The sequence below is a fragment of the Eschrichtius robustus genome, chromosome 5, assembly GCF_028021215.1.
Source record: "Eschrichtius robustus isolate mEscRob2 chromosome 5, mEscRob2.pri, whole genome shotgun sequence".
NCBI lineage: Eukaryota > Metazoa > Chordata > Mammalia > Artiodactyla > Eschrichtiidae > Eschrichtius > Eschrichtius robustus.
Window position 1 is genome coordinate 52,218,589 of NC_090828.1, and position 10,478 is coordinate 52,229,066.

A 10,478-nucleotide genomic window follows, 5' to 3' on the forward strand; every position below is an offset into this window, starting at 1 on the left:
ATTATAGAATGTGATGAAATGCTACGTTAGGACAAGAATAGAGTGCTCTGGGAGCACATAGTAGGGGTGCTGACATAGCTTGGGCAGGCGGAATTTATGAAGGGGATTTTCCTGGAGAAAATGCTGTCTGTTCTGAGATCTCAAGGATACGAAGGAGCTAGTAGGTGATAAAGAGGAAAGAGCGTCTGACGGAAGGAATGGTGCTGGATGAGGGGAAAAGTAGCATTTTCACAGACCTGAGCATGTTTCAGAGCGACAAATGCAGAGGGTACATATGTGTGTAACAAGTGGAAAATGCGTTAGAAAGGAAGACGTGGAAAAGGGAGCAGTTGAGAGGGAGGCTAGACGAGTAAGCAAGGGAGGAAATCATGAGAGGTTTTGTGACACATGTGAAGGGGGCCAGACTATCCAGAAGGCAAGGAGGAGCCACTGAAGGATTTAAACAGGGTAGTGACATGATCACCATATGCTTATTAAAGGTCATTCTGGCTACAGTATGAAAAAAGTTTAGAAGACAGAAACCATGGCTGGCACCTCATGCCCATCAGGACGGCTACTATCAAAAAACAGAAAATAACAAGTGTTGGTGAGGAGTTGGAAAAGTTTGCACCCTTGTGCTTTGTTGGTAGGAATGTAAATTGGTGCCACCACTATGGGAGAGAGTATGGAAGTTCATTAAAAATTAAATTAGAAGCATATACCCCAAAGTATGGAAAGCAGCTCTCGAAGAGCTATTTGTGCACTCATGTTCATAGCAGCATTATTCACAAAAGCTAAAATATGGAAGCAACCCAAGTTGCTCATTCACTGATGGATGAGTGGATAAGCAAAACGTGATAGATCTACAGTGGAATATTATTAGGTCTTAAAAAGGAAGGAAATTCTAACACATGCTACAGCATGGATGAAACTTGAGGACATTATGCTCAGTGAAATAAACCAATCACAAAAAGACAAATACTATATGATTCCACTCACAGGAGGCATCTTGAGTAGTCAAAATCATAGAGACAGAAAGTAGAATGGTGGTTGCCAGGGGCAGGGTGGGGAGAGTACAGAGGTATTGTTTAATGTGTGTGGAATTTCAATTTTGCAAGATGAAAAGAGCTCTGGAGATTGATTGTGGTGATGGTTGCACAACAATATAAGTTTACTTAAATGCCACTGGATTAAACACTTGAAAAAGATTAAGATGATAAATTTTATGTTATGTGTATTTTACCACAATAAAAAAGTGGCTGGACATCAAGTTAAAATATGGTAACACTGTGGTGCAGTCAAGAGATAAAGATGGGAGCTGAAATGGGGTAAGAGAAATATGGACAGAAAGAAGTGGGTTGATTTCAAGGATATTAGGGGTACAATTAACAAGAATTTATTGGTGATGGATTTTAATCAAGTGTAAGGGAGAGTCAGGAGGCAAGCTATGTCCCAGATTTCTAGCGTGAAAAACTGGTGTGGAGAGTGATGATACTGGCTGAGACAGGAAACCAAGAGGAGACATAGATTTGGCTGGGGCTGGGGGTGAGGAGAAATGGGTTCACCTTCAGATACATGGATTTTCAGTTGCTTGCAATGAACCCAAGGGGAACTGTCTAGCAAGGAGTTGGGAATATAGGTCATAATTTCTGGAGACAGATCTTAGAGCCACTCTCAAATGGAGGATAATGAAAGCTGTAGGAGTGGATGATGTCCAAGGAGTATGCCCTGCACGTTTATGTTGTCTGCCAACACGTTTGGTTTTCTTTTGAGTATTTTGCACTTCCTCACCAACAGTCTGTGTGATTTGAGTAGGGGTCCCTCTCTGGCCCCAAGGATAGAATAGGAGACCCAGATCTAAGTCAAGTAGAAGATCTCATACTCTTGGCCACAGTGACTGGGGTATAGGAGTGGCAGCCTAAGCTAGTACAATAAGTGGGAACCTAAAAACTTGTACAGGAGCTGCTGATAAAGAAGGCCTATTCTGTTTGATCCCATTGGACTAGAACCTGGAAAAATAAGAAACTAGAGCTAGCAGCCATCTTGCTACCATGAGAGTGACTGTCACTGGAGGTCATCACATAGAGTCTGAGAAGAAAACCAACATATAGATTTGAGGTGAAGAAAAGCTGAGTTCTTTTTATGTCATTTCAGCCATGAATCCAGCCATGTCTGAAATAAGACCTACCCTGGACATTTCAAAATGTGACCTAAAAAAAAAAATGCCTTTTTTCCCTTAAGCTAGATGGAGTTGAGTTTTCAGTACCTGTGTCATAATGAATACAGGCAGTCCTCACTTTGCATGGTAGTTCAGGACCATAAAAAAGACTTTGCAAGCTGAAACCATGCAGTAATCTTAATAATCAATAGGAAGAATTACAATTGGTCTGTGACCTTTCAAATGTTTTAATCAAAACATTAAAAACTCTATTTGGGGGAATTGAAAAAAATTAGTTTTATAATATTTAGTACATGAAAATTTAAAACATTAGAAATATTGAGAATTGAAGTGTTTTATTTCTTTGTACAAAACTTATCAAAAGGAGTTTAAATAGTCTTTGCCTTCTTATCATATAACTTAAGATACAGAGTGAGGGACTTCCCTGGTGGTGCAGTGGTTAAGAATCCACCTGCCAGTGCAGGGGACATGGGTTCCATCCCTGGCCCTGGAAGATCCCACATGCCACGGAGCAACTAAGCCCCTGTGCCACAACTACTGAGCCTGCGCTCTAGAGCCCACGAGCCACAACTACTGAGCCCGCGTGCTGCAGCTACTGAAGCCCGCGTGCCTAGAGCCTGTGCTCCACAACAAGAGAAGCCACCGCAATGGGAAGCCCGCGCACCCAAACGAAGAGTAGCCCCCACTCGCCGCAACTAGAGAAAGCCCACGTGCAGCAATGAAGACCCAATGCAGCCAAAAATAAAAATTAATTAATTAATTTTAAAAGAAGATACAGAGTGAGCATCTTTTCTATGCCTTGGCAAATTATCTTACTCCTTACTAAGTTTGGATCAGCTTCCAATATTTTGTCTTTTGTACTTTCAGTGCTGTGAAATATCTCCATGACTTCCTTTAATATGAAGGTTTTTTTTTTTTTTTTGTTTTTGTTTTTGCCAGTGTCACTTCCTCTGGGACATCATTCTTTTTGTCAACAGCCACTTTCCTCATTTATATTAATATGTCCCCTTTATGAAATTTCTGTGACTGCATGTCTAGAGCCCCTGGAACAGTGACAGGTTCAACATTCCCACAGTCAGCTATTTCTCTTGTAACTCCATTTGCTTTCAGTTCGAATTCTGCAAAATCATGCCAATTTCTGAAACAATGAAATCAGCCTTTACTGTCAGTAAAAGGTTCTTCTTCAGTCTTCTTGTAATTACTGTCTTTTTCAATGCAGCACCCAACTTTAATGTTTGGCCTAAATGCTAGTTAAACTGATTGGATTTTTTCATTACAGTCTTCAATCCAAAGTAGAAGTAAATTCTCTGTCTCCACCATTAGCGGCTTCTTGTTCTGAAGGCAACTTAAACTAAACAATATTGAAGCCACTTTACCTTGTTTTTGATTTATCAGACTTTTTCAATATTGTTCATTCAGTGGCTTCGTGCAGCCCAGGTCTCATCCTGGCTTTATTCTGCTGTCTCCATTTTCAAATCTAATCACATCCAATTTCACTTCTGCATTATCACTTTTGTTTTCTTTGCTGAACTTTCATTTTTTTCTATTATTCATTTTTGTTAAATGTCATACGAGTTTATCACCGAGAGGCAAGGAGACAACCCAACTACAGGCTTTGCTGTCTGTGCATGAACTGAATAACTGATGTACAATGGCAATCACCAACAGACTTTGAAAGAAGTGATGTGGTTGGTCACCGATTATGAAGCATGTCTGTTATTTACGTAGGGCTTTGTGGAGCTAGCCATGAAGTTTATATTTTATGCAATTACTTACAGTTAATATACTGTGTAACTGAAATCTGAAGCATGTTATTGGGGGACTAGGTTACCTAACTAAATTGTGGTCAATGACATTGGTGCATGTCAAAACTCTTCAAAGCAATGACTTCCTTACTACCCAACAGAGATTGTATAAGAGAAAACAAAAGAAGGGAAGAAAGCCTAGGAGAGAATCCTGAGGAAAACCAATATTTAATGGATGGCAAAAGAAGAGAAACATGTACAATAACTTATAAAGAGTGGCCAAAGAAGTAGTAGGAAAACCAGAAGCACGTGATATCACACAAGACAAGAAAAGAGATTGCAATCGCATTTGCCACTTCTTTTTTAATTGAGATAAAACTTTCATCCCATAAAATTCACCATTTTAAAGTGTACAATTCAGTAGTTTTTAGTATATTCACACAGTTGTGCAACCATCATCATTATCTAATTCCTAAATAATCTTATTACCCCAAAAAGAAAGCCTATACCCATTAGCAATCACTTCCCATTCTCTCCTCTTTCCAACCCCTGGAAACTACTGATCTACTTTATGTCTACATGGATTTACCTATTCTGGACACTTTATATAAGTGGAATTATGCAGCATATGCCCTTTTGCATCTGATTTCTGTCATAATATCTTCAAGGTTTTTCCATGTTGTAGCATCTATCAGTACTTATTACTTTTTGTGGTTGAATAATATTCTGTTGTGTGAACATACCATATTTATTTATCCATTCATCAGGTGATGGAAATTTGAGTTGTTTCTACCTTTGGGGTATTATGAGTAATGTTGTGACGAATATTTGTGTATAAGTTTTTGTGTGAACATATGTTTTCAATTTTCCTGAGGATATACCTAGGAATAGAATTGCTGGGCCATATGGTAACTCTAACTTCTTGAGAAACCACCAGACCATTTCCACCATTTTATCTTCCAAGCAAAGTGTGAGGGTTCTTTCAGTTCTTTTTTTAAAAAAGGCTTATATATGCATATTTCTTCTCATTCTGCATGTCTAGTTTCTCATTTCATTTCACCAAGCACATTTCTTCCTTGCATCTTTGACTTCCGTATCCTACATTTGATAAAGTTACCTTCTAACTAGGCAAATAATAAATTTTCTTCATACTGCAAGTGACTGATGGCTTTCTTATCCCATACTGTATGCAATTAATTTAAACTATGCAGAGCATAAGGTCTCTCACATATCTCATTTGTCCAAACTGTTTATAACCACCCAAAACATTTCCAAAGTTGATTTAATATGGATAAGAACCCTGGCTTTATTTACCTTCTCTTTCTCTTCAATTAAATTTATTTAATCCAGTTCAATACTTTTGGGATAAACAATCTTCATAATAATCTTGTGGTAGGTGGTGCAAAGTGAAGCAAATGGCGTTTCACTTTGAAAGAAGTATCTTAGTGTTCTCCACTTCACTGGACCCCCAGAAGCCTCACTGAGGTGTCAGGCTCCTAAATTTTTCTTGGATATACTTCCTATCCTCTGGCATGCATAAATCTCTTCAATGCATCTAGAGTCTGTCACTTCCTACATTCAACATCTATCAGCATGACGCCATTGATGTAGTGGACCAGCATGATGTTCTGTAGAAGGGTGAGATGATCAAATCCTTGAAGGCTAAATTATTGCATACACCTGAAATAGAATGTGTCAAAGCAAGCTCCTTTGGGTGCTCTCTGTTTATTGGGGTGAAGAAAAAAACAAGACACTTGTGAGAACAAAGCTGAATACCAGGTAGCAGGGTTGTGTTGACTTACTCAACTAAAGAGATCATATTGAATAGCACCTGCATTTAAAATCATCACTTGTTTAAATTTACAGTAATCCACTGACATTCTCCAAGACCCAGCGGTCATCTGCACAAACCAAAGAAAGGTTTCGTTGTTGTTGCTGCTGCTGTTTTTTATGGGGATATGACAGGAATCACTACCTGTGTTTGTAAACATATGAGTTCGTTTGCTGGAAAGAGATCCAGAATGATACAGGCACAAACAAGATGAAAATTTATTTCTCACTAAATGAAAGTCCTGGTATAACCAGACTAGAGCTGGCATAGTGGTACTATCCCTGACCTAACTCCTATCTTGTTCTTACACTGTCACTCAGGTGGTATCTTGGTGTGCAGTTCAGCTGGCACAAAGGGTAAAAGGAGAAGGGGTAGACGCATCACTTCATTATAAAGGCAAGATCCAGAAATTGCTCTCATCATTCTCATTCACATCCCATTGGCCCAAACTTAGTCAGATTGTACCTAGGTACAATATGTATGGCAGGAAAATGTAAACTTTTTTCTGAGTGGCTATTTTCCTAGTTAAAATTTGGAGATATTACTTCTATGAGAGAAAAGGGGAGCACAGCCACTGGGGGATAAGTGGTAGCTACTGCCACAACACCTTACACATTTCAAACCTGTGATGCTGGACTAGCCTCTGCAATTCCCCCAGTGTGCAGCTTTACTTTGGATAAGGACAGGAAGCTCAAGATGATTTGTTGAGCCCTTTGTTGCATAATAACTCTCATTCGGGGGATCAGGGAGACAACATGGACATTCAGTCATCTCCATAAGCAGAAAATGTGGAAACAACCACAGTATGGGTTTGCAGACCCACGGGTACCACTGTAGCAGAATTAGGCCCCAAAGTTCAATTGTCATCTCGCTTTAATATGTCCCTATTCTGCTGGGTATATAATTGTGACATCCTGGACTGTGTTACTTTAGAGTCAGGGGCCAATAATTCCTGAAAGATCAGCTATTTCCCTTTTACAGCTGCACAGTTACCTTGGTAAATAGTCAAAGCTACTCTTGAAGGAGGCTGAGAGAAAGATTTATGGGATATGCTTGTGATACCACAAGGTCTTTCATCAAGGTTGGCTGGCTTCCTCTATATACAAAGAATTGTGGGTTTAGGACAGACTCAAGTTTGGGAATTGGGTGAGCAGCCATGATGACATCATTGTGACTTGTGTTATGCCACCATTGGGTTTTATTTTTTTTAATTAATTATTTTTATTTTTATTTATGGCTGTGTTGGGTCTTCGTTTCTGTGCGAGGGCTTCCTCTAGCTGCGGCAAGCGGGGGCCTCTCTTCATCGCGGTGCGCGGGCCTCTCACTTTCGCGGCCTCTCTTGTTGCGGAGCACAGGCTCCAGACGCGCGGGCTCAGTAGTTGTGGCTCACGGGCCCAGTTGCTCCGTGGCATGTGGGATCTTCCCAGACCAGGGCCCGAACCCGTGTCCCCTGCATTGGCAGGCAGATTCTCAACCACTGCGCCACCAAGGAAGCCCCCACCATTGGGTTTTATCACTCATGTGTTATTATCATTTCGCTCTAACTCATTCCTTGGAATCTCCTGAAAGGTTAAGCTACTACCCCAGATTTAAAAGATCACCCCTATCACCACCCTAACTCTGCTGCTAGAATTTTACATTATGGTAAAAGTTCCACTTTGCCTCTGATTCTTATATGATGTTCCATGGCCTGTCACCCTAGAAACCCATGATCACAAACATTGTCAGGAATCTCAGTTCCAAAAGTAACATCCCCCCTCCTTCCTTCCCAGCCTGGAAAGAAGATTTTTTTGAAGATGCTGTTGATCCCAAAGCAATGCACACGTGTTAGGCATAGGTAGGCATAGTCAGGAGGTGAGCAAGAATGTTGCACATAATGAATTCATTCTTTTTCTGCTTAAAACTTGAGATTGATTTTTCTATATCACATCAAGAATTTTTGTGTATTTCAGCTTCATGCTATGTAGATCATTTTTGAATGTACATTTTAGTCAACCTTAGAGCAAACAATAAGAACTGTCCCCAGGGGCTTCAGCAGCAATTTGAATTGAAAATTATTAATAATTATAACAGTATCCATAAATCCAGCCTGATCTAAGGTAATATTCTATCCTGCCTAGACTAGTATGTTCAGAATTTATTTCTATGCATTTGCCCCTTATTTAGGGAACTAATGAGCAAAACCCTTGCAATTATTTACTAGCCTTCTCCTGAGAATGGCATTGCTCTTGCCTCAACGGAGCCCTGCTGGAGTCTGACAGCAGTCATAGCTGGAAGCAGTGACAAGTGGGAGGAATGGAGCATGAAGAGAATTTCCATTTGTTGCAAGTTGAGTACTTCAGGCAAACCTTCAAGTAAACCCAGACCAGCCTCGCTGGATATGGCAGGAGGAGGTGCTATAAGTTGGACATAAGTTGGCCAAGGAGGATCTCAGTGTAGTTTGAGTATTTAGGGTACTTGGAGCCATCTAAATTCTCCCAAATGTTGCCGTTATAATTCTGTTTTGCTCCTTTACAAAAGAGCTCTGCAGGTGGTTGTGGTGGAGTATTGGGAACCGTTAATGGTTCTCAAAAGTTATTATGCATCAGAATCACACGGAGGGCTTCTTAGATTTCCGGGCCCCATTCCCAGTTTTCTGTTTTTGTATTTCTAGGATGAGGACCAAGAATTTCCTTTTCCAGCAAGTTCCCAGCTGTTGCTGCTGCTGCTGACCCAGGGACCACATTTTGAGCACCACTGTACTCCCTTGTAATTTAGCAACCTCTGTGTGATGTCTGGCTATATCAATTCTGTAGTTGTAAGTGATGGAATTTTTTTAGAGATATCAGAAATTCCTTAGCTTCTGGACTGTGTCTTGTGTAAGTCATGTTCTTTCTTGAAGTTACTCAGTGTAGCTCATGGCAGACAGCCCACCTCTACATCCCTTATATTCCTGTGCTCCCATAATGGTCCATTGCAGCAGCCAGTCAGTGTGGTACTTCATTCCAGGTGACCACAGGTGATAGGTTATAATCAACTAATCCATTGCTGGGTGTCATGGATTACTGTCATCTCCTCCTTTAATAGCTTTAACCCAATCATATTTTTTAAAAAATCAACTGATCACTTATTTCCATTATCTTCATGTTCTGTTGCCCACAAACCCTTCTGGTACCAATTACCATACAGGAAGGAGTTCTTAATTACAGACAGTATAATCAACCCTAGCTGGAATCTGTACAAATGGATTTCATGATGGGTTTAGAGAACTCACAGAAATGTTAGGAGGCCTGAAGAAACAGACTCTAGCCCGAGATTTCAGGTGTGATAGCAAAAACTATATCATAGAGGTAGGCTATTAAGAAAACTACTGCCTTTCTAGAGTCAGGAAATTGACAAATCAGAAAGTTATCCCCACATCTGCAGGCTTCAGTATCTTGCACCAGAATTTTTGCCAGCCAAATAAGTCCCCTGTCTTCTGACTCCTCCTTGTAACTTGGTTCTAAATAGAAACCTAATGCATCTGATTAGCAAAACATGTACCATATCTAGGGCATATAGAAAACATTGTAAATTTATTCCTTTGTGGTAGCTTTCCAGCCTTTTCCCTCTAGAAAAGCTTGCAAGAAGGGAATGAGTTGGGTGCTGAGTAAAGCAATCCATAGTATCTGCTACAGGTAGAAAGTGCATTATGATTGTGCATGGCTGCCTAAAACAGCGCAGAATTGAGAGGATCATCTTGCTGAAAAGGAAAGTGCACCCAGAACGTGGTGGGCCACAGCGTTTCCCCAAATATTTGCTATTCTTCATTCTTAATCAAATTGGTAGTCAGGTAATCTGAATAAAAGTGAAAGACTCCGCCCCTTTCTGGATGTGTAATTTGGAACAAGTTACTTACCTTCTCTCTTTCCTCATCTATAGAGTGTCAATAATAAAGAAAACAATAATGCATATTCATAGAGCTGTTTTGACGATTAAATGACAGAAATTTTCTATATTATTGAGCACAATCCCTAGCACATAAACATGGGTTTAATGCTTACTAGCAGGTGTAGTTACAGTCTTAAAATTCTTGAAACACTTATAAGTGTAGGATATTGATATCTCACTTGAACAGGTATTTTTTGGTTAATTACAACATTTAAATCCCTAAGCAACCTGGAGAAAATTGCGTTTTTTCATAGCAGTATATCGTTTAGCTATTACTGCATGTCAAACCACTCCAAAATTTAGTGTGTTAAAGTAACATTTATTATTTCTCATGTCTCTGTGGGTCAGCTGAATGCTTCTGCTGATCTGGGCTAGATTTGTCAGGACTATCTTTTTTCATGGTCTCTGGTATAGCTCAGATCACAATGCTTCAGAATTAGTAGTTTCTAGGACTCTCCTGTGTACCAATGTTGATGGTTTAGTACAGTGGTTTGTAGATACTCATATAATAAAGAATAAGAAATCAAAGAAACCACAACTGTCAAAATCCAATTGTTAAAACTCATTTTAAAATATTTATAAACATAGGTTTATAATCTTCAAATAGAAAAATGTTCATGTCACATATCTGGTTATTGTCAATGAAAGAATTCCATTCACTGCATTGAAACAGAAATAAGATTACTTGTCAGTTCAATTATGAATGTAAAAAAAACAAAACAAACAACCAGTAAGTTCCCATAGCCTAGGTATTGTAAATAGACAAAACTTTTTGAGGGAAGGCAAGCCTTTACTGACCAGATCAGTGGATAAGTGGGAAAAAGATTACAAGATG